At 38.6% G+C, this 25,752-nt stretch overlaps 1 pseudogene; it reads right to left on the bottom strand.

Moving 5' to 3' along the window:
* LOC113709305 (urease accessory protein D-like) lies at positions 1-25,752 on the bottom strand (annotated as a pseudogene).

Raw genomic sequence — 25,752 nt, 5'->3', positions numbered from 1 at the left:
AATTATCCCAACTACAAATTTTGCAACCAGGATTAGTCACTATAACAGAAGTTCAAAATGTGCCAGATACAATATCATAGATTATATTACCACTAAATTAAGAGAATCTTCTTTAGAAGAAAAAAAATACAAACAGAGCAATTAGCCTCTTTCAGCATCTTGGATGACTTTATGATGTTTCCTAAGCCACAAAAAGGCCCTCCACAATCACCGATATGGCGCCACACCAAGCAGTGAGTCTAGTCGGCCAGACAACTGACATTGAAGAAAACTGTAAACTGACTCAGTCGTCATTGTAGCAATTTGAACCACAACACCTCTTCCCTGCGGAAAACAGGGAGGAGTTGGCATGTCTTCAAATGAACAATGTAACACGTATATTCAGTTAAACAAAATTTGACTTATGAAACAATTTGTACAAATGCTAAAATTTCCCTGACTTGAGAATACAGAGATGGAATTTTCACTACATCAATGTCAGAATAGAGGAAGCAGAAATTTCAGAAGCTATGCCAAACATTCTTACAGAAAATGTTACTTCAATTTAAGAAAAGAAGCATTTTCTACAATGAGGAGTTCAAGAGAAAGCATGACTGAAAGGTGGAAAGCTTGTCAATTGTCAAGTCTAACCATCTGTGCATGTAATGGAGACAGGCAAAATTTTGACGAGGCAGATTTAGGCTATACATAAATCAAGCTTCCACAAGGAATATGATGATCCATGAAAGATTAACTAGGAGTTGCTCATGTCAATAGCAAAATACCACAATGCCTAATAGCAAAATCATGTAACATACTTGCTCATGTCGTGTAACCCACTGATTAGCATAAGATTCTCAAAAGAGCTATCCAAAGACATTAAAAATTCCATGAGGATCTTCAAGCATATATGATGTAGAAGACCCTGACTGCAATTGTAGATGTAAGGCCTTGCAGATTAGTCAGTGGTATCAAACAAGCACTAAAATAAAATTTCCTTGGAATAGAACCTAGTGAATATTGACTGTAAAAAGAGCCTACCATTGCAAGAAAACTAACACCCATGCGAAAAAAATCTACCTTTTGACCAAAGACGCTGCAGGAGGCCAAAAAGCTGGGTCTGGTCAAGAAAGGATTGTCATCGATATCTCCATATCGTCCAGAGCTACTTGAAGGAATACGTAATTGCTGAGACATCAAGTTTTTCGCATTTTCCTGAATTTGGTCTTGAATGAACTTCAGCTTTGGCCTAAAATTAAAAAGATTTGTAGTCTCTCAGTTAACCAAGATTAAGTAGTGGAAAAGAAATAATCATACAAAGAATAAAAGTACTGGTTAAATTAATTCATCGAGTCAACGCATACCCCAAAAGTATAACCATCGCAATTACTTGATAATCTTGCATCCGTTCAGCAATACTGCTATACCTTCCCTGCTCAAGCAATATCTGTGATCAAAGTAAAACAATCCGAGCCATTTAAATGAGAAGGATAACCATCATCTAGATACAACAGAGTCAATCTTGTAGAAGGAAAAACTTCAGAGAAGAGAACTGAATTAAAGGTAACCATTCTTGGATCAAAATTCTCTAATTAGTTCAGATGTAAAGAAAACAAAATGAGTTTGTTTTAGAGTCAGATGTATAGAAAATACCGAAAGCAAGAGTCTCCCAACACAAGGGAGTCAAGAAACCCAAATGCAGAGAGCATTCTGAGACTTCACCAACAACTAATGATTATTCATATGTGAAAAAGGAAAACAAAAGATTCCTGATAGAGGAAAAAAATTAGCTAAATGATCTCCATGTTGAAGACAATAGAAGCCTGGGTAACATAACACCTGTGCATGCCAAAGTGCTAGATGACCTTTAAGCAAGCCAAAGTTCAAAAAGTGCACCTAAGTTCCAAGTAAATCAGTTTGAAGATCTGAAGCTTGTATCTCCATGAGATGTTTGCATTTGATTATTTCAACTAATACCAACATTAATTGCTATGGAGAAACCCATTCTCCAGGCTCAGTCCATCAGAATAAAGCAATTTCATCCAAAAGATCTTTTTTTTTTTGGGAATTCGTCTCAAAGATGTTTCCTACCATTAAGGCATCTAATCGACATTTGCCCAAAGTCGTTTGACAAAATTAATTTACCATGTTCCTGTAAACTGCAGTTGCCATGATTACAATATTCTATTATCCAACATGACATATATTCCCAGGATTAAGGCCTGTATATGCATAAATTGACTAAAAGGATATTAAATGATCACAGGTTGAAAGTTCGAAAGCAATTAAAACAAAAAAAAAATACAATATTCTACAAAAATCTAAAGATATTAAAGATTGACATGAATCTATTGCAAGCAATAGTTCAAAAAATAAAAATTTCTTATAAGATTAAAATACTTCAGTTTCACCACTCTCTTCAATGTCACATGCTTAGTATACAATGATGCTAGCATAATTAAAAAACATGGCTTGAGGATGACAATACCGTGTCAAGAAACAAAGGCTCATCAGCTTTTAGAAAAATGTTGTTAGTGCTCTTGTAAAGTTCAAAGTCCCACTTTTCACCTCTTCCATAACGGCCACTAGTTATCCAATCAACAATGAGCAAGCTGGAGCTGGGAAACACTTCGAATACTTGAGTTTGAGAATACTTTGCAGTTGAAAAGCATGTAACTGGATCTGGGATCACAGCCAAAAGTGCATCACTTCCAATTCTTGCCTACTGTGCAACACAAAAAGGCAGCTTACCAATAGCTTTAAAACATAGGAAAGATATTGTGTAAGATAAGTAGGATACTAGATTATACAAACTTGGCTTGAGAAGCTAAAGTACTCTTCCCCAATAACACTATTTTTTGAAGCAGCAGAATGAAACACCCAGGTTTTTACAGCCATAATATCTTCTTTTTTTTTTGGTCCAAAACAAGAACAAGCCAAGATGAAAATTCCGTCACTGTCAGCACAGACAATACATAGCCATGCACAGTACTTTTTTTTTTTTTTTTGGTCTCGGAGCTATCTTACTTCCACCTGTTGCCTATCAGAAAAATTTGCTTGCATAATGTACTAAATTTTTTGTATTTCAGATCCAATGGTAAATCCAAGAGGTGATTTAAAGATAACAAGGGGCTAAGAGAGTCTATTAAAGGTTCATGAAAAATAATACTAAGAAAAAGAAGGAAGCAGTTTAGAAAAAGGTTTTGCTACTAACTTTTTATTCGAATTTTGATATTGTTGATCAAATTAAGCTAGGATGAATCTTATTACTTCTAAGTCAGACATCCTCATACTACTTATTTGCAGTGAATCTAGATTCCAGATTTCCAGCAGGTACCTCATTTCATGAGGTGAAGTTTTTGGTGTTCCTTTAGGAATGGTAGAAAAGCATTGTAGAATAATCTAGCAAGTTTTTGTATCAGGGTCCTTATCTATAGATTAGCTTTTAATAGTTTTAATGTTGTATGACTCATGTGCTCTTTCAATAACTTGCAAAAGGGATTCATATGGCCCTTGAATGCTTGACCTAAACTTGTCTTGGAACATAAATGCATCCTAGGATTTCTTCTTATCGACCATCTTCTCTTCTATACAGTACAGCTCCAATCAAAATCCTTATTCTAGCTGTCTTCTAGCCTGCGCGTCCTCTCTTTTCCACAAGTTCAGATTATTCTGTCCCAACCTCTTACACTTCAAAATCAAACCATCCCCTCCATCCCAAGACAAACAAAGTTCAAAACCATTATTAGCAGCTTTAATGCCAGGCTTCCTCGAGTAGATCTACTTCATGATGTCCAAAGAAATAGACCATTCAGGACTAGAAATCTTTTCTGGTGAATAGATCTAACAGGAACAATGAAGTGTATCCCAATAAACAAGTGAGACAACTGGACAACTTGAGTGTGTCCATAATTTCTATAAAAACAAATTGGCCCATCTCATGAATCAGGTTTCCTGCATCAAAATTTTTAAGTAAACATAATATGATTTAAGAAAATAGCACTTTCCCCTCTAGCACTTTATTGATTAAAAAGATGCAAAACTTGGCTTCAGGATAATGTTGGCAACATAATGCTAGTAGCAAATATGTTGGTAACATAATGGTACTAGCAAATTCTCAAAAGAAAATCAAGTGCACGTAAAACTTGTACAATGCTGCAAGCATTAGGAACAGTTGAAGAAACTTTGAAGGCAATCAAAAGCAAACACCATCTGGAAAAGCATTTCATGTACGAGATCATTGAAAACGTTTCTTGATAATTAGTGCCTTTAATTAGGTGACAGACATGTTCAACGCACTACAAGAAATTTGGCTTTTGTGACAACATTCACTGTGACAATACAGAAACTTGTCACAATTGAAGACTTTAGTGACGAAAAAAAAAAATCGTCATTATTGATCATGGGTTCACCCGTCAACAGTGACAACAAGGAATAAGTCGTCACAGTATGGATGGCGCGCAACTGTGCAGTTTGGCGGGAGATCACTATTGTGACGACTGGAAAAGACATTGTCACTGTAGGACCAACTTCAGTGACAACGTTTTAATATCGTCACAATATGGTGATACGTTCTAAATTAGTGACAACGAATAGTCGTCACTGTGAAAGCGTTTATTCTCATCCCACTTTCACTAATTCTACTATGTCACCCTAATATTTTCAATATGGCTCATATGTTGTAAATAAATTTTATTAATTCTAGTAGGACACCCTAACTTTTGCTTTTTGATCCCATATATACCACCTTAATTTTTTCAATATGGCCCATGTGTTATAAATAAATTTTATTAATTCTACTATGATACCCTAACTTTTACATTTTGACCCTACATACCGCTTCAATTTTTTCAATATGGCCCATGTGTTGTACATAAATTTTATTCTATGACACCCTAACTTTTACATTTTAGCCCCATATACCACCTTAATTTTTCGATATGGCCCATGTGTTGTAAATAAATTTTAATAATTCTACTATATGACACCATAACTATTACATTTTAGCCTGATATGCTACCCTAATTTTTTGTATATGGCCCATATGCTGTAAGTAAATTTAATTAATTATGTTATTTCGCTGAACTTTTATGTTTTAGGTCCGTATTTGGTAAACTAATCTCATTAACTCTACCATAACACCTTATCTTTTGCAATTTAGTCTCGTATGTGATAAAGAAAGGTTTTATTAATTCTATTATGGCACCCTACGCTTTTACACTTTAGGTTGTGTTCATCATTAGCAAAATGAGGAAGGTATTGTAAAAAATAATGTTTACCTATTTTTGAATTATTCCAAACGTAACTAATACCTAGTTATAAAGTTAAAAAATATCATGAATTCATTATTTAGTTCTCTTGAAAACATATGGAAAATTACTGATTGACAGGTGCCGAACCTGTGCAATAATAATAATAAAAACCTAAATACCACTAAAGGCAGTCAAAAATTAATCTTAGGTACTGGAGCAGGGACTCTAGGTGTGCAATGGGTTACTTGATTCACCCTGTTCCCGAAGAGTTTGCTAAATCCGATATACCAGAATTAATTAATTGACGAAAGTTACTAAATAGTAGACAGTGGCAAGTAGGGTCGTCTCCTCAGGGACTGGAGATATTTGTCTCTTTTAAAGTCCAATTGGTAAGAGGGGGATTTCACTGATATGTAACTAGGAATAATTAAACAATCCAACTAAAAATAAATAATTAACTAGCACAAATATAGCAGGAATTAAATCGAGAGTAAATAAATTCTAGCCAAGGATACAACTACTAAGACACAGTCCATTTATCCGATCATTGATGCAAGAGAGACTCAACTAATTTATTAACAGGCTAGTTATAGTCGCCGATGAACTCTAACAACCAATTTTTTCTTAAATTATTGATAACCAAGGTACGACCATTGATCACCCCTAACCAGAAAATACTCCTAGGTACCACCGTAGGAATTAATTTTCCAATTGCATTAATAACTAGAAAAACCTAGCCCTAATTAATAACACGCTACGAGGGTTATTTAAATTAGATTGCACGTTCCCCTAATGTGTAAACACACCAGTTGCCACTAATATTAATCAATCAAACAATTACGGATTTAATTGACTAAATTGGCACGAGATTAATGAATCACATTGAACATCGGGCCCTTGACATTCAATTAATAAAATAATCCCAAGAAAATCCAAGCAGGCAACGTGCAAATATTAATAAATTGAGGAAAGCGTGAAAACTAATTAGATCTCACAGATTTTCGGGACTGCGCCGTCAAGTTGACCCTTGACTAGATGGAGGGCTTAGCCACGCCGCATAATTAAATCACCATACGAAGTAATAGATTGCAAAGGCATTGCGTTTTCTACTAGAAAGCAAAGGATAAAAGGTGTTTTTCCCGTTGGGGAATATTGTCGAACACCTGGCGTGTGTCAGAGGCCGGTCTCAGGAAAGAAAGAAAGAAAAACTAAAACTCCACTAAAAGCTAAAACTAAAGCCGTCCCTTGCTTCTGTCCCTTGTCCCCTTTTAAAGCACCAAAAGAAATATGACTAAAAGCTATCTAGGTGGTCCCCACACATGTGGACAAAGTCTCCAAATTGCTTCTTGTTCCAAGTCTCTGTACGTTGCTTTCTTTGAAGAGTCCAAATGACTAAATATCTTTCACTAGCTTTGTGGTGCCCCACCAATTCAAGGGCCCAAGGATTGAAGCCCTTAGAAGTCTCAATTTTCTCCATAAAGTCCCTCCTTTTTGGTAGTTTTCTGTTTCATTCCTGAAATTAAGTCCAGATACCAAATATAAGTAGATATCAACAATTAACACAATATTTGGCAGGGATAAAAGGAGAAATTAATAATAAAATTACTAACAAATTGTACCCTATCAATTCCCCCCACACCTGAATCATGCTTGCCCTCAAGCATGGGGACAACTCAACTCAACAATGGCTAGTTTTCACATTATCATTACCAGCTGTGCTTATACCAAAATCAAGATTTAGTGGCTAAGTGTCGAGTCATATTTCTCCCGGTTAGCTCCTAAGTTCATAGACCCGTCCAATTCATGGCTAACTCGCCTAGAAAATTCAAATATTAACTAGCATAGTTAGCAATTAAATCAACTGGCAACCAAAGTCCCAATATTGCGAACCAAGGATCGACAGGCCAACATGATCATAAACTCACATATTTTTCATTTTTTTTTGTTTGTTTTCTCTCTCTTTTCTTTCCTTTTCTCTTTATTTTATTTATTTTTTTTGAATTGAATAAATAATACTTAGTCCTGAGCTATTCAAGCCTTTTGATGTGAACTCTGACATTTTTAGATGAAAGAACCCAGTTACTCAACTTTTCACAGCTTCAGGACTACTTACTCATAGATATCATCACTTTTTGATGCGAGAATCGACACTTGTGGTGAAGACTCCCGGTTACTGGGTGATGACACCAGCGGAGTATAGCCAATGTTATTCTCACTAACGTACCAAGATAACAAACACTTAAAAATCATGGCCCACGTCATCTCCTAAACATGAAGAACTAAGGTCAACAGGAGACTAATCCACCCAACAATGCCAGCAAAATATTTACATTGCCTAAACAGGTTAGCCATAAATTGCACCAAGTCGTTAAACTCAAAATATTCACCAAGACAGCATGCTCTTACCTGCCACCGAAACTCAACTCATAGTATAAACTACAACTAACAATAACTGAGTGAGCTGCCAACATATTCACCAAGATAAAAGCAAGGGAAAATCACCCAAAAGGGATAAAGGACAACACCTAAACAGGAAACAAAAGGAAAACAATAAAAGAAACGAAAACTGGAAATATCTAGCACCCAAACTAACCCCCCCACACCTAAGTCACACATTGCCCTCAATGTGATAATGTAACAGCAAAAAGCAAGGAGAGGAGTAACGGTACTTCCCTGTAGTCATCAAAACAGGGGTGGATCGGGCGCGAACTGGGGAGCAATTCCCGCCTATTGCATAAATGCAGCCAGATTTTGCGCCATGTTATGCAAGTTGATGCCAATGTGAGTCACGCGAGTCTCCAGCCTCTCAACGGTGTTCCGGAGTTGGATCCAATCGTCGGCCGATGGGGTGGTAGGTGGCGGAGCGGAGGAAGACGGATCAGGGTCGCCGCCCTCAGTGGAAGCTCGGGCAAAAGATGACCGAGGGGGAGGGCGTAGCGGCCCCGGGGGAACTACCTCCCAACCATTGTCGCCCTCCCGAACTAAGCCCATTTTCTCTAAGCACGGGATATCCAAAGGCTCCATTTGACAGGCTATATGCAAGTTATGGTTAGAAATATCAAGTACATGCAAATTAATAGCCAAGTGAGTAATGTAAGACCCAAGAATCAAGGGCCGCTTCTTTTTAGGCAAAATAGACTTGAACTGAGAAGCGAGCCAGCACCCCAGATTTACCTTAATCTTGTTATGCATGCACCATATAAAGAAAAATTCGGGCTTAGACAGAATGCCCGAACTATCTCGCCTACCCGAGAAAATATAGGCAAAAAAACGGTGGATATAGCGAGAGGCCGGGTCCTTCAAATAAGAACCCTTAGATAGACGAGGGTCATAGTTATCCCTGTCTACGGACATCTCATCCCAAATATAGCGATAACGGGAGAAAAACGGTTGGACATAGTCACATGCACTCTCAGCATACTCCTGAGACTCGGCATATGTAGGATCAATAAAACCAAGGGCCAGATTGAGGTCGGTTATGGAATGGTAGAACTCCTGACCCATTAAACGGAAACGAATGACATCAGGGGTAGAAACTGTGTAACCAGTGGGAAGGTCGAATTCAAATGTGGCATAGAATTTCCTAACTAACTCAACGAAGGCTGGGAGGTCAGTAATACGAGAATAGGGGAGCCACCCAATGGCCTCAATCAAATCGTCAAAACGAACTCGAATATTGAGGAGGCCCAGCGTGGCGGCGTCCCGATAACGGCATGGAATAATCCGCCGTTCACAAGCCTCAGCATATCGCCGCTTGTCGGCTGCCCTGGTGAAGTCCAAATGACCCCCAAAGTGTGCAGGGTCAGAGATATGGACGCCTCTTTGTCGCCCAAGACGAGCCCGCCTCCCAGAGGAGGAAGGATTGTGCGAGGGGTCAGAGGCGGGAATGGAGTGTTGGGGTGGCAGGGGCTGAGGGGTCCTAGGGGTCCTAGACCTAGAAGAGGAAGATCGTGGTTTGACCATGGTAGCTATCAGGTGACCCAATCAAGAGAAAGCACAGTGCAAGCAGCCTAGGCTATAAGAATTACCCCAACAAGACAGCAAATGCAATGGAGAATTATCAGAGGCTCCAAATGAGTTCAATGCAGAAACAAAATAGTCGAAAAGTGCAATACTACTCCAAATATCCCGAGCAAGTCAGCACGACACAACCGATCAGCAATAAACAAAGGAGGGGCACAGTAGCCTTCCAATTCAACTAATGAATGCAGAAAAGTACCCACAATACTCGGACACAATCCCACTAATGCACCAAAATAACTATTCAAACAAACTCAGAGTGGTGATGCCGGTTTCTACTCAAAACAACAAATCACAACAATTGGACACAAATTCAGCCAAGATCTCAACAACTGGTTTCAAATTGGCAGCCAAGTACCCAATTCAACGATCAAACTAACAATTGGGCCAAGCAAAAGGCAATTGCAACAACCACTGGAATCAAATAGGCCGTCCAGCACAGATGATTAAGAAATGGAAAGCACCATGCAACCAGTACCACTGGTGCACAGACAGGAACGAATTAAATTCAATGGCAGCAACGATAGGCAAAAGATCTCAACCAGTACCACTGGTGAGTCACAGGGAAAAAAGTAATCAAACAGCCCACAATTCACTAAATCGCAGAAAATATCCCAACTATGGTAGCAATTAATCCCAACTCTGTCCAAAATTTACCCTAGAAAATGCCTAAATTCAAACACAAATACCAGTAATTTATGCTAATCGGAGAAGAGATCACAATACCTCCACCTGTCAAAATTGACAGGTGGTGATGCGCAGCAATGGAGGAACGTCGGGCAGTGGCGGCGCGGCTCCTCTTGGGCAGGCTAGTGACGCGCGAGAAAGAGAGAGCAAATGGGCAGGCAGGCGGTGGCTGTTGCGGCAGTGAGTCGAACTGGTGGTTGTGGAGCTTGAGCAGGCGGCGGACTGCAGCGGCGAGGTGGAGGAAGGCACGGCTGGAGGAGAGCTGGCTGGAGGTTGCGCAGGGGAGGCTGCGCGCGAGGGCGCGACAGCGTTGGGCTCGGGCGGCGTGCGGCGCGCTGTGGTGCTCGATGGCGGCGTGCGATGGTGGAGAGTTGGTGGCGCAGCTGCGGCCGCGCGGCTGATGAAATGCGTCGGGTGAAGGAATAGAAGGAAAAGGGGAAAGCAGGGGCAGCGGGGAAGAAGGGAGAAAGAAGGGAAAGAAAGAAAAGAAAAGAAAGAATTTTTTTTTTTTTTTTAAATTTCTTCATTTTTTCGAATTTAAATTTCAAAATTCTGAATTTTTGAAAAGAAAATAAAAGCCTAAGGTTTAAAAGAAAATTTCTTTGAAAATGTTTATTCACTTATTACTTTTTTTTTAGATAGAAAATAATCATTTCTTCTTCTTTTAATGAAAGGGTTAATAATAATCAAAATTTTTTTTTTTTGAGTTCATGTTTTGGGTCGTCAAACACCGTGGGCACGCCAAGATTGGTCTTCGTCCTCTGGTCTCAGAAAACATAAGCCAAGATTGCACTTCCTGGTCATAATGTAGAAAAGTATTAATATTTCCACCACCCAATGAGGAAACGACAAAACGAAAGCAATGAACAACTAAAAATAATAATAAAACTAATATTCGGGTTGCCTCCCAAACAAGCGCTTTTCTTTAGTGTCTTTGGCTAGACATAGCCCATAATTTGCTTAAACCAAGCAAATCGGGTCCTCTAAATGCATCGTCTCTACCCGTTCAATTGGAGCCCCATCATAATACAGCTTGAGACGATGACCATTTACCACAAATTTCTTCTCCGTCCTTAGACTCTGGATTTCCACTGCACCATAATCAAAGACATTAGTTACAACAAAGGGACCGACCCAACGAGAACGTAACTTACCTGAAAATAACTTCAATTTCGAGTGATACAGTAGAATTTTTTGCCCACATTCAAACGTCTTCCTAGAGACCTGCTGGTCATGAAATATCCTATTCTTCTCCTTATAAATCATAGCATTCTCGTAGGTTTCATTACGAATCTCTTCCAATTCTTGTAACTGTAGCTTCCTTTGAATTTCGTCCTCTTCGATGTCCATATTGCATTGTTTAACCGCCCAAAATGCTCTATGCTCGAACTCGACGGGGAGGTGACATGGCTTCCCAAATACCAAACGATAAGGGGACATGCCGATTGGCGTCTTGTACGCCGTTCTATATGCCCATAAGGCATCTCCAAGTCTCATGCTCCAATCCTTCCTATCGGGGCGAACCATTTTCTCCAAAATCGACTTGATCTCCCGATTTGATGCTTCCGCCTGACCGTTCGTCTGAGGATGGTAAGAAGTGGAGACTTTGTGCAAGACACCGTACCTCCTGAAAAGTGCAGCAATCGTCTTGTTGCAGAAATGGGTACCCCGATCACTTACAATTGCTCGCGGCATCCCAAAGCGGACAAAAATATTAGATTTGACAAATTCTGCAACCACTTTGGAATTATTAGTACGGGTGGGTTTTGCTTCCACCTATTTCGAAACATAGTCTACGGCAAGCAATATATAAAGAAAACCATAAGACGAAGGAAAAGGACCCATAAAGTCAATACCCCAAACGTAAAAAATCTCAACAAAAATCATTGGGGTTTGGGTCATTTGATCCCTACGAGAAATATTACCCACTCGTTGACACTTATCACATGACTTACAAAACGAGTAGGTATCCTTAAAGAGGGTCGGCCAATAGAATCCACTCTCTAGAATCTTACGAGCCGTCCTTTCGGTCCAAAGTGACCTCCACATGTAAAAGAGTAACAATAAGCTAAAATAGATTGGAATTCATTTTCACTTACACACCTGCGAATGATTTGGTCGGCACCATGCTTCCAGAGGTAAGGGTCATCCCAGATGTAAGATTTTGCGTCACTCCTCCACTTGTCCCGTTTTGCCTTAGGCCATCCTGCAGAAAACTTGTCAGTAACTAGGAAATTAACAATATCTGCATACCAAGGCAAAAATAAATTAGCAGAAAATAAATGTTCATCGGGGAATGTTTCTCTCAGTGGGAGGTCGTCCTCGGTGACTTGTACTCGACTCAAGTGATTTGCTACCAAATTTTCGGCCCCTTTCTTGTCTCTGATCTCCAGGTCAAACTCTTGTAGCAATAGTATCCACCTTATAAGTCGTGGTCTTGCCTCTTTTTTTGTCAACAAATACCGCAAAGCTGCATGATCAGAGAAGATAATAACTTTAGCACCAAGTAAATAGGACCGAAATTTCTCTAAAGCAAAAACTACAGCTAAAAGCTCCTTTTCGGTGGTCGAATAATTCAACTGAGCTCCGTTCAAGGCTCGAGATGCGTAGTAGATAGCATGGGTTGCCTTCCCCACTCTTTGACCCAGCACAGCGCCCACTGCATAATCGCTGGCGTCACACATGATTTCGAATGGCAGGTTCCAGTCGGGTGGTTGGATAATAGGTGAGGAGATTAATAGCTCCTTCAACCTATCAAACGCCTTCTTACATGCTTCATTGAATTCAAAGGGCACCTCTTTTTGCAAAAGTTGGAACAGGGGCGCTCCAATTTTGGAGAAGTCCTTTATGAACCTCCTGTAGAAACCTGCATGTCCCAAGAAAGAACGCACTTCCCGCACACTCGCAGGGTAAGGTAAAGTAGATATAACATCTATTTTCGCTTGATCAACCTCAATACCCTTAGATGACACTATATGACCCAAAACTATCCCGTGCTCGACCATAAAATGGCATTTTTTCCAATTGAGCACAAGATTAGTTTCTATGCACCTAATCAGAATTAATTTCAGGTTATCTAGACAATTATCGAAACTTTTCCCATACACACTGAAATCATCCATAAAAATCTCAATAATCTTCTCAACATACTCTGAAAAGATACTTACCATGCATCGTTGGAAGGTAGCAGGTGCATTGCATAACCCGAATGGCATCGTTCGGTATGCAAATGTTCCAAATGGGCACGTGAAGGTAGTCTTCTCCTGGTCCTCAGGTGCGATAGCAATCTGGAAATAACCTGAAAATCCATCCAAAAAACAATAGTAAGCTCGACCTGCTAATCGCTCTACCATTTGATCAATGAAAGGAAGGGGAAAATGATCCTTTTTCGTGACGGCGTTTAGCTTCCTATAATCTATACACTGCCGCCACCAGGTGGGCTTTCGAACTGGTACGAGCTCGCCCTCTTGATTTGACTCCACCGTTACCCCTACCTTCTTCGGGACCACCTGTACCGGACTCACCCAGGGGCTATCTGATATAGCAAATATTATCCCCACATCCAGCAGTTTCAGGATCTCTTTCTTCACTACCTCCATCATAAGGGGGTTCAGTCTCCTTTGAGCCTGCCGAATAGGTTTAGCATCCTCCTCGAGTCGAATTCGATGCATACATACCGCGGGGCTAATTCCTTTGATATCGGCGATGGTCCATCCTATCACCTGCTTATGGTCCCTCAAAACTCGAATCAATTTGTCTTCTTGGACCTTTGATAAACTCGCGGAGATGATTACCGGGAGTGTCTCCCCCTCACCCAAGTATGCATACTTAAGGTGTTTCGGCAGCGGTTTCAACTCCAACACAGGTGTCTGCACCACGGATGGAAGTAACCTTTGGTGAGGTTCAGGTGTAAAAACGGGTGCGAGACCATACCTTATTTTTGTGGTTGGCAACGTTTGCAACGCTCCAATCACACATTTGAGCTCTTCACTCAACTCTACTCCAGACGCCATCTCTGACTCGAAGTGCCTGGTCAAGGCGACTTCCAACTCATCCCTGCCTTCAATTTCAAAAACTTCTCGTACAGTAGGGTCAATAATATTTATAGAGAAAACAAAGCCAGCATGTGATTCTGAAGGATATTTCATGGACTCGAAAATATTAAAATGAACAATCTCACCATCAAATTTCATAGATAGGGTGCCCTTATTTACGTCAATTTTAGTTCGAGCTGTGCTCAAGAAGGGTCTTCCTAACAGTAAAGATGATGGGTCGTGAGAGTGTTCATCATCCATATCAAGCACGTAAAAATCAGCAGGAAAAACCAATTCATTAATTTTCACTAAAACATCCTCAATCAATCCGTCTGGGTATGCATTGGTTCGGTCAGCCAGTTGGATGATTATTCCAGTGTCTTTCAGAGGCCCTAATTTCAGAGAAGCATATATAGATCTCGGCATGACATTAATTGAAACTCCTAAATCTAACATAGCCTTTCCAATCAAGGTATTACCTATCCTACAAGGAATAGTGAACATACCTGGGTCCCCGCATTTCGGTGGAAGCTTTCGTTGCAGGATTGCTGACACATTTTCCCCCACTACCACTCTCTCATCTCCCTTCAACTGCCTTCGGTTGACACACAAGTCTCTCAAAAACTTTGCATATCGAGATACTTGCTTGATCACATCCAGTAGGGGAATGTTGATCTCCACCTTGCGAAAGATCTCCATGACTTCTTTCTCCTTGTCCTGCTTCTTTGGTTTTTCTAACCTGCTAGGAAAGGGAGGTGGATTACTCCTAACTGCAATGATTGGATCCGAGGTTACCTTTGGATTTTTGGTGTCTCCGCCCTCCTCTTCCAACTCTTTCTCAATTCGTTTCTCGTCCTTGTCCTTAGGAATCACAGGCTCGGGCCCCTGAATTTCCTTCCCGCTCCTTAGGGTCATGCGCTCACGTTCTTCGGATTTAATTCAGGCTGAGACGGCAATTTACCTTGGTTCTGGGAATCCAACCGGTTGATTGTTGTGGCCATTTGACTTATCTGATTCCTTATGTCCTGCATTTCAGAGTCCGTCCTTTGCTGATTTTGCGTAATGGTTGCCATCATTTGTTTCATCATCTCCTCCAAAGATGGACCAGAGCTCGGGGGCGGAGGTGTTCGGGGTTGGTATTGCTACTGGTACCCTGGTTAATTATTTGGCACGAAATTAGACTGCCTATTCGGTGTATAGTTGGGCTGTCTATTTCCTCCATAACTGAGATTCGGGTGGTCCTTCCAGCCGGGATTGTACGTATTCGAGTACGGGTCATAGGTCCTTCTTGGCGAGGGCGCGTGACCAGCCATGTTCACCTGTTCTGCAGTTTCTTCCTGAATCATTGGGCACATGTCTGCAGAGTGTCCCATACCAATGCAAACCCTACATACCCTAGCTTGTGATGCATTTTCCACAGCCAGTTGCCTAACGAACGAGGTCAACTCAGTTAGCTGCTGCTGGATAGAGGATATCTCAACCTCATTCACCTTGCGTACTGGGACATCCTCCCTCGTACCGAACTGTTGTGAATTCTCTGCCATCCCTTCTATTAGCTCCCTAGCTTCCCGAGGGGTTTTGTTCACCAGTGCCCCTCCACTTGCAGCATCAATTATGCTCCTATCTCTGAAAAAGAGCCCCTCATAAAAATACTGAATGAGCAACTGCTCACTTATCTGGTGCTGGGGACATTTGACAGGTGCCAAAAATTGACAGGTGCCAAAAATTGACAGGTGCCGAACCTGTACAATAATAATAAAAAAAATCTAAATACCACTAAAGGCAGTCAAAAATTAATCTTAGGTACTGGAGGAGGGACTCTAGGTGTGCAATGGGTTACTTGATTCACCCTGTTCCCGATACTCATGGAGTGACTCCTATGGATGCTGCTTGATCCCGCAAATTTCTTTCCTTAGGCTTGCAGCCCTGGACGCAGGAAAATATTTGTCTAAAAATTTTTTCTTCAATTGGTCCCACATGGTGATGCTACCTGGTGGCAGGTAGTACAGCCAATCCTTTGCAGAATCCTTCAAGGAAAAGGGGAATGCCCTCATTTTTATCTGCTTTTCTGTAATTCCCGGGGGCTTCATACTATTGCACACGACATCAAACTCGTGCAGATGCTTATACGGCTCTTCACCTGGTAAACCATGAAAAGAGGGTAAAAGGTGAATTAGACCCGATTTCAATTCAAATGAAGTGTTTTCACTTAAACTTGGGAAAGTAATGCATAAAGGCTGCTGATTTAAATCAGGAGCAGCCAACTCCCTTAATATTCGTACATTAGCCATGGGGATTTCTTCCTGCTCCGAGTCACTTGAAGTGTCACCAAATGAATCTGTTGATTCAACTTCTGACACAAGTCTCTGAGACGTAGCACTGGAGTGCTCCTCTCTGAGCTGTCTGGTTTCCTTTCTCGTTCTACAGCGGTCTTCTCTACTTCAGGGTCAAAAATCAAATCACTTGTACGAGAAGACCGAGGCATACACTAGAAAAATACCAGAAAATTAGAACAAAAATAAATTTAAAAAGAAACAAATAATAACGCCAGTCCCCGGCAACGGCGCCAAAAATTGACAGGTGCCGAACCTGTGCAATAATAATAATAAAAACCTAAATACCACTAAAGGCAGTCAAAAATTAATCTTAGATACTGGAGCAGGGACTCTAGGTGTGCAATGGGTTACTTGATTCACCATGTTCCCGAAGAGTTTGCTGAATCCGATATACCAGAATTAATTAATTGACGAAAGTTACTAAATAGTAGACAGTGGCAAATAGGGTCGTCTCCTCAGGGACTGGAGATATTTGTCTCTTTTAAAGTCCAATTGGTAAGAGGGGGATTTCACCGATATACAACTAGGAATAATTAAACAATCCAACTAAAAATAAATAATTAACTAGCACAAATATAGCAGGAATTAAATCGAGAGTAAATAAATTCTAGCCAAGGATACAACTACTAAGACACAGTCCATTTATGCGATCATTGATGCAAGAGAGGCTCAACTAATTTATTAACAGGCTAGTTATAGTCCCCGATGAACTCTAACAACCAATTTTTCCTTAAATTATTGATAACCAAGGTACGACCATTGATCACCCCTAACCAGAAAATACTCCTAGGTACAACCGTAGGAATTAATTTTCCAATTGCATTAATAACTAGAAAAACCTAGCCCTAATTAATAACACGCTACGAGGGTTATTTAAATTAGATTGCACGTTCCCCTAATGTGTAAACACACCAGTTGTCACTAATATTAATCAATCAAATAATTACGGATTTAATTGACTAAATTGGCACGAGATTAATGAATCACATTGAACATCGGGCCCTTGACATTCAATTAATAAAATAATCCCAAGAAAATTCAAGCAGGCAACGTGCAAATATTAATATATTGAGAAACGCGTGAAAACTAATTAGATCTCACAGATTTTCGGGACTGCGCCGTCGAGTTGACCCTTGACTAGATGGAGGGTTTAGCCACGCCGCATAATTAAATCACCATACGAAGTAATAGATTGCAAAGGCATTGCGTTTTCTACTAGAAAGCAAAGGATAAAAGGTGTTTTTTTCGTTGGGAAATATTATCGAACACCTGGCGTGTGTTAGAGGCCAGTCTCAGGAAAGAAAGAAAGAAAAACTAAAACTCCACTAAAAGCGAAAACTAAAGCCGTCCCTTGCTTCTGTCCCTTGTCCCCTTTTAAAGCACCAAAAGAAATATGACTAAAAGCTATCTAGGTGGTCCCCACACATGTGGACAAAGTCTCCAAATTGCTTCTTGTTCCAAGTCTCTCTACGTTGCTTTCTTTGAAGAGTCCAAATGACTAAATATCTTTCACTAGCTTTGTGGTCCCCCACCAATTCAAGGGCCCAAGGATTGAACCCCTTAGAAGTCTCCATTTTCTCCATAAAGTCCCTCCTTTTTGGTTGTTTTCTGTTTCATTCCTGAAATTAAGTCCAGATACCAAATATAAGTAGATATCAACAATTAACACAATATTTGACAGGGATAAAAGGGAAAATTAATAATAAAATTACTAACAAATTGTACCCTATCACTGATTAACATAGTGTGAAAATAATGGTAGAGAATAATAAAATTTAATATGAAATTAAGTAAAAATCTTGACAATTGCATGGCTGGATTTTGTTATGTATTACAATGTACAATAATCAAATTGGAACTATAGTTTATGAATCAATACTTGTATCAAATGGATTTAGTATTTCATGCATGTATTAGTAAACCATTTTGGTTATTTGATCAACTAAACAGATTGTTTGGTCTTGTCAGACCACAATTCGTGCATAATTGATAACATTATTAAATTGATACCAAAAATATTTGCATTAAAAGATCTTTTATTGAATCATAAATATATTTTTAATAAGCGTTTTAGTTTTTGAACATTATTTTTGGTAGAGATCCTAATGTTGAGATGCCTTGAATCAATTTTTCGACCTTCGCTGAGCTGTTCACTTTTTTGGTTGCATCTGTTATAACTGTTTGGATCAAGAGTTTTTGGAGTGTTTTTCAAAAATTAGTTTTTCGAATATAATAAAAATTTTTAAAAAGTACACTAAAAGATAATCTAAAAATTAATTTAAATTTTTGTAAAATTTTTAAAAATATCTCAAAAAATATTTTAGAAACTCTTCTATTCTTAAATATCCCAAAATATTTTCTAAAAATATTTCAAAATATACTCTAAAAATTCTGCTACTGCAAAGTTTTTCAAAAATACCCCCAAAAATAGCTAATATATGTGTAGCAAATGTTAGTAAAAAAAGAAAAAATTCAAAAATACTAAATTTTTATATTCCAAAGTTTTAATACAACTTGTGAACTAAAAAAGCTCAAAATAATAAACAATGTTAATTGCGCAAAGATTGGGAAAAGAAAAAGAGATCGAAAGCGTTATTTCTATAAAAAAGGTTCAACAATTTAGAGAGAGAAGGCGTTCTTTTTTAATGTGCAATAGTGGAAGCGGGAATCTGAAAATTGAAGGAGTAGAGGCGGGGTTCTAAATTAAGCAGAAACGACGTCGTTTGAAGTTGATTTGGAAGAAAAGCACTCAACAACACTTAGCCAAATTTCAGACAAAACTCATTTCCCTCTTTCTTTGCCTTCGGACACCATCTTCTTCTCCTTCTCTCCACTGGTATCTTGCTAAAATTACTGAGATAATCACTAAATTGAGCTACCCAAACTGAAATTGCAGCTTTAGTAGGTAGCAGATAGCAAATATCCCTAAGTTGAACCACCATTTGCATCCCTTACCCAAACTGATAGGGCAACTTTAGTAGAGTGGGAGATAACAACTATCCCTAGTTCGTCACGGCATTTGACCATGAATTTTTGGGAAAAGCCAAAGTTTGAAGACTGAATCAGAAGGAAAAGAAGACCTAAGGTTGTGACGGCATAATTTGAGGTAAAAAATCTCAATACTTTCCATCTATTTTCGAACAGTTCTGTCTAATGTAGGTCGTGTGCGCTGAATGTTGAGTTGTGAGAGTGAAATGAAGTGGAAGGGAGGGTTGTGAGCTGCATGTTGAGCTGAATCTTGGATTGGGGAGGGGTTGTGAGCTGAATGTTGAGCTGAATCTTGGAAGAGAGGAAATTTTAGAAATTCTGTGCCTTTGCTTTCAATACTACTATTTGGGTTGAGACCGTAGGAAGAAAACCTGCTGGAATTTTTCCAGCTTCATCCTAGAGAGGGAAATGAACATGCATGTGAGATTGGGTATAAAATGAAGAGATTATTGGAGAATTTTCTTGTTTTAAAAGCTGTTGGCTGCTAAAGCCTTTCTAATATGGCCGAGAGAGGGAAACAAAACTTTGTTTAACATTAACTTCGAATCTCTGGCTGAAAATATTATCTTGCAACTTAAAATACTCTGAGATAAGATAATCATTCCTTGCATGTTGTGTTGGAGTTAAAACTGAAGAAAATGTGAAGAAAGAATCGTATTTTTAAACTGTCATATGGCTGAAAGTTATAGTTAGCAAATGACAGAATTATTTTGAGGTTCATGGTGGAATTACTTGCTTAAATGGTGGGTTATCTGCTATAGTTCAGGCTGATCAGATAATATGTTGAGTGTTTAGTGTTTAAACAAGTAGAATATGGAACTTTGGGGAAAATTTTGAAGTAGTGTTGCTGGAAACTTTGCCTTGCTGACCGAGAGAGTGAGGAATTGAAACTCTTATGAGATTTTCAAAAAAGAATTGAAAAAGGTTTTGTTTCTGATGGTACATATCTATTCCCATTGAACGGGTTGCCACACTTGGTGCATTATGCTTGGGTATCTGTTTTCTATATATTTCTTCACTAATCAGCTTTTTCATTGGAGCTTTTGTTCAAAAATGATTCTCAGCTTTTTCATTGCCTTTGTTATAGCTACTTTACACTGGACTCAAGAGACAATTAGGCCCGTTTTTACCATTGTTCTTCTAATTTCTTATTACGTGTTAGGTAACTTGTTTAAATTATGCTTTAATAGATTGTTTTTGACTTGTGTCCTGGAAAGTGTGTAATTGTCTCTTAAAGAACTGACTTGTTTTGCTTTAATAGATTGCTTTAACAGATTTATAGCTTTCCAGTGTAAATCTATTGCTTCATAACTAGCTTTTCTATGCTTTTTTTTGGTTGTAAAGTGTAGATAAAAATTTGTGACTTATGTTCTGGATTTGTAACTCTAGGAAATGGACAAAAATTGGATGAAACTCAAGAGAAGATGGCAATCTATTAAAGTGCGTGCCTTCATCCGTTATTCATGGTGACCAACAGCTGAGAGGAACTCAACAAGCTGATGAAGACTTTATTGATGACAGTGACATTGGGGACCCCAACAGTTGCGATGATGACGAAGATGAGGATATTCTTAGTGACAATGACACAGATTCTAGTTAGATGAGATTGATTGAATATGAATCTAATGGTTGTTGGTATCTTGAGTACAACTTCTAGTTCAGTAGATTCAATATGTTGTCATCTTGTTTGATTTATCTTTTTAATGGATGTTTGGTTAGTCCAAAAGTTTTGTCATCTTGTTTTATCATCTTGTTTGTTAGTCTGATATGATCTTGTTTTGTCATCTTGAATATCTTTTTAGTAATATTTTTTTAATGGATGTTTGGTTAGTTGTTGCTTTCAGATGGTTGGACCCGGAACGAGAGCCCAAACACTTAGAGGACAAGCACAACAAAAGCAACCATCACCACCTTCAAATCAGCAACAAGGTCCATCTGCAAGTACTAGCTCAAACGGCAATGAGACCTTTTTGATGCCAGCATCTTCACCACAAAATGTTACTGCTGCTTCAAACAACGGGCAGCCTCAAACTCCTGATTCATTGGCATTAGACGCAAATGAGACTGCTGGAATTCAGGATGGTCAACATGAAAATACTGGTACCAACTTATGCACTTACATTTCTGGTTCTTTTATTTTGGTTGAACTATTATAGCTAATTTAGCCTTGAATTTTGTTTATCCATAGCTGTGCCATTGCCAAAAAGAAGGGGTCGTACTAGAAACATTACTTTGGCCCGCAAAAGAGAGGATAATGAAACTCTAACTATTAAAGTTGACCCTTCCAATTCACGCATAGTAGGAAAGGACTCTCAATACTTCATTAGTGAGTGTGGCTGTGTTGTTAGGAAGTTTGGAAGGCTTAATGTTGACAAATGGTCACATCTTGAGGCTGAATATAGAGAGAACATATACAAGACGGCTACGGTACTTGTCTTTTTTTTGCTTATATCACTACTAGAATGAATTGCTTGATCTTTATACTCATGCAATATTCTTATGTACTTCTATTTAATTTTTTGGTACTTATATTTGTCTTGTAGGATGACTTCTAGTTTGAGAATAACATCACCTCAAAAACTGCTATAAATAGGCAATTGAACACCTTGTATCGGAATCACTGATATCGGTTGCATCGCTATTTTCTAACTTTTGGGACGAAGGAGGAAGCAATTCAACATGTTCCTGAAGGTGTATCAGTTGAGGATTGGACATGGATATGCAACTACTTTGGAAGTGAAGAATTCAAGATCTAGTTACATACTTGAATTAGTCTTGTCTAAATATAAAACTTATTTGTCATATTTATTTAGAATTACTGCTGGCTGTTTATATATTATAGAAAATCAGTGACCGTAACGAAGGAAATCGTGCTAAGAATGAAACTCATACTACTGTGGGAATAAAGTCACTTGCTAGAGTTGTTGAAGAGAATGTAATCAATTAAAACTGTTTGGAGATGTGCTTATGCTTTTTGTCCTTCTTCATTCTCAAAGTCAGGTGTCAAAATTTCTATTTGACAGAAGAGGAAGGAGGGAGTGGAGCTTTCAGAGATAGAAATGTTTGAAATTAGTCGTACATCAAAGAAGACAGGAGGACTGATAAATGATCTAGCGAAAGAGACTTTGGTGCGAGATGTCTTTCTATTTTTATGCATTTACAGCTCCTTTGTGACATGCCTTTTAACACCTAAACTATTCTATCTTGGCTAGGCAACAATGAAAGAGATGGAAGCATCAACTTCAATGAGCAGTGCTGAAATTTGTCAACAGCAACTTGGATACATACCTGGACAGCTTCGTAACTGAGCACAACCAAGAGGCAAGCAATGGAGATTGACCACTTGAGGAGTGAAATTGAAGAACATCGAAGACGGGCAGATGTGGCAGAGCAACGACCTACACAAATTACAGAGAAATTCAATGCCCAAAAGGAACTAATTAAGAGCTTGCAAGATCAGCAACTTGAAACTAGGGGGCTGTACGAGGAGTTGATAGCCCAAATGAAAGACTTGCGCAAATGATAGACAGCAAAAAGGTAAGGAGTTTCAACCTTAAGTCTTGATGACTAGATTATTGGTATAATTTTATGCTTAATGTTGGTCCAAAGATGATACTTATTGTGAAAATCAAGCCTTAACTTCGCACCCTGACTTTCTAGTCTTTGTTGCATTTGCATTGTGTGAAACTGTGAGCACTTGAAAGTACACTACTGTATCTTGTGAAACTGTGAGCTCTTGAAACTTTGTTGCATTTGCATGTTGTGATATGTGTCCCTAGCTCTTCATAAAAGGTTATATTTTTAGCTCTGGAAATTGGCTATTGTGTTTTGTCACCTTAATTCTTCTAACGTTCAATTATGGAAACATTGAATCTGAAAATTGTGTTTTATTCTGCACCCTATATCCTTTCTATATGGGACGTTGGGAAATTTTGTATGCAGTAGTGGAAGCTTTGCAAGAACCGTGCCTCTAGAAATGAATGCCAATCCTAATTACTTGGCTGAAATAAGAAGCAAAAAGACGGGTATCACCTTTCTGTTGAAGCAATCTTCATTGGGCCAAAGTAAGCATTCATGCTTTTGTTATTCTCAACTTTAACAGTTTTGTCATTGTCGTGTTGAATAAATCAGAGAATCAACATAACTATATTGCTTTTTTCTCTCTTATCTGAATTTCTTTCTTCTGCCCTCTTTCTTTTTTAGTTTGGGGATTGTGGTCCAGTTTCTGTTATGGTCATGTCTGCTTGTTTCTGCACCATTGCCAGCTGTATATTAATGCCTTAATGGTCACAACTAGGTGTTTATAGAGCATCATCTTTGTCAAATTTACTACTGTTGATCTGAAATTCTATCCTATCAGCATTGCTCATGCTTATTGGCCATTATTGTGAATGTGTGAAAGTGTGTTGGTTCAAATATCTGTTCTTTTGTAGTTGGGAAAAAAGATACTAAATTTTATCTGTTTACATATTCTATGCACAAGGGAGAGAAAGGGGGCAAGAAAATCATTTTTGATTCTTTTCCTTTACATGAGAAGCAACCCCGACCTGATGATTCTTTGCGAAATTAGAAAAGTATTTTACTGATTTTTGGCTGAACTTTTATTTTGGCTGCTTCACCTACTTGACTGATTTTTTTACTTAAGTTCACAGTAGTTGGATATGCTGAAACTCTAAAGAAAAGTTTATTTTTAATGCAGTTTAGCTTCATATTTTGATCGTGAGAAGACTGATGATGCTCGTGCTGCAAGAGATGCTCAAAATCTGACCATAGCTGTGTAGTCTATGCTTTAGTGGCAAAATCTAGTATTCTATCTTTTGGGAAGGATATGTATTGGCTATTAGAACTTACAAACTGATTATGTGGGATTACTATATTCCCAACATTTGTGGTTCACTTCTATTTTGATTAATTTGGAGATGTGTTATGGCCAAATATATGAATTTGCGGCATATATTCTACTTTGGTTTTGCCTTTTATCAAATTGAATGTTTTGTTATATTTGTTGAAAATGGCATCGCAATACTATATTTGTAATGGTCAATGTCAACTCTTGAAGACAAAACTCAGTGACAACTTTCAAAGGAAGGTTGTCACTAGCATGCAAGTTCACCAAGCCTTTTGTCAAATTGAGTTTTGCTATAATTGTCGAAAATGCCGTGACAATGATGAACAATTGCAGCTTATTAAGATAAAGTTCAGTGACAACCTTTATGTAAGTTCACTAAATGACGATTATTCCTGTTACTGAATACTAGGACTGATAGTGACAAGTTCAAGTCGTCACTGTAGACTTTAAATTTGTGACGACTTTTGCTCCATTTATGACAAAAAAATATGTGAAATAATGACAAGAAAATTTGTCACAGAATGATAACCATTAGTGACGACTTTTTCCTCGTCATTAAATAACAAGATTTAGTGACGACTTTCAAAGGGTTGTCACACGTACCCATTTGTGACATAGAATTAGTGACAACGATGTGACAATGGAAAAAGTCATCACTATACTCATATAATGACGACTTTTTGATTTTTAGTGATGATTTTTTGTTGTCACAAAAGGCCAAATTTCTTGTAGTGACTCCAATCCCAAATTAACATGTCAAATGCAGCCTAGGTCCAATTTTTCTTTATACTTTTTGACCAATCTAGACTCCACGGTGACAAACAAATCACTGTCGTGGGGAAACTGTTAAAAGTTAACCAGACATTATCAAACACAAACACCAATAAATGCTGAATTAGCTTATTCATCAAGCAAAATGGTGATTACCTCCAGGACTTGTTCAGAGCACTTTGATTCCACAGATTTGTAGACCTATATACCAATAGTGTAGACCAAATTAAGGAAGCATCATAAAAAACGAAAGAAAAATAAAGCATTACAGAGTCTAACAATACTTAATAGCAAACGCAAAACAAAAACCATAAGATGGAACATAGCATCAAATATTTGACCTTTGTTGACGCTTGAGTGGTCAACACTGTGGTGCACCATCACCAACTGAAATATCACACTTTGTAGAATCACCCTATTTATACATACAACAAATTTGATCACGCAAATTAAAACATAGAACTATTACAGACAATTCAACTATTAACAAAAAATAGAAACGCACAAAAACCATACACATCTCTTTATGCATGGAAATGGAGAGTGTGCATACCGACACATTTCCACCACCATAAGTGATAGTGTAAATCCAAATAGCGTCAGTTTGAGAAGGACCCACCTGCCAAAAGCACCATAAAAATGAAAACCCATATCAAGAATCAAACGTTCTTCCTTGTATGCCAATATAATTACTTCAGAACGTTGGTTTCCGCTATAGGCATCAATAGAGAGGGAACCTTACTGCGGATGATGAATTTAAGAGGATACTTTGAGTAGCAGTGAGTAGCGGTTGACTTTCCACCTACTCTCTCCACTACCACCTTTCCTGTTTCCAT

The sequence above is a fragment of the Coffea arabica genome, chromosome 9e (assembly GCF_036785885.1).
Source record: "Coffea arabica cultivar ET-39 chromosome 9e, Coffea Arabica ET-39 HiFi, whole genome shotgun sequence".
Classification (NCBI taxonomy): Eukaryota; Viridiplantae; Streptophyta; class Magnoliopsida; order Gentianales; family Rubiaceae; genus Coffea; species Coffea arabica.
Note: the sequence above shows the minus strand (reverse complement) of the source record. Positions and strands in the feature narration are given on the sequence as shown.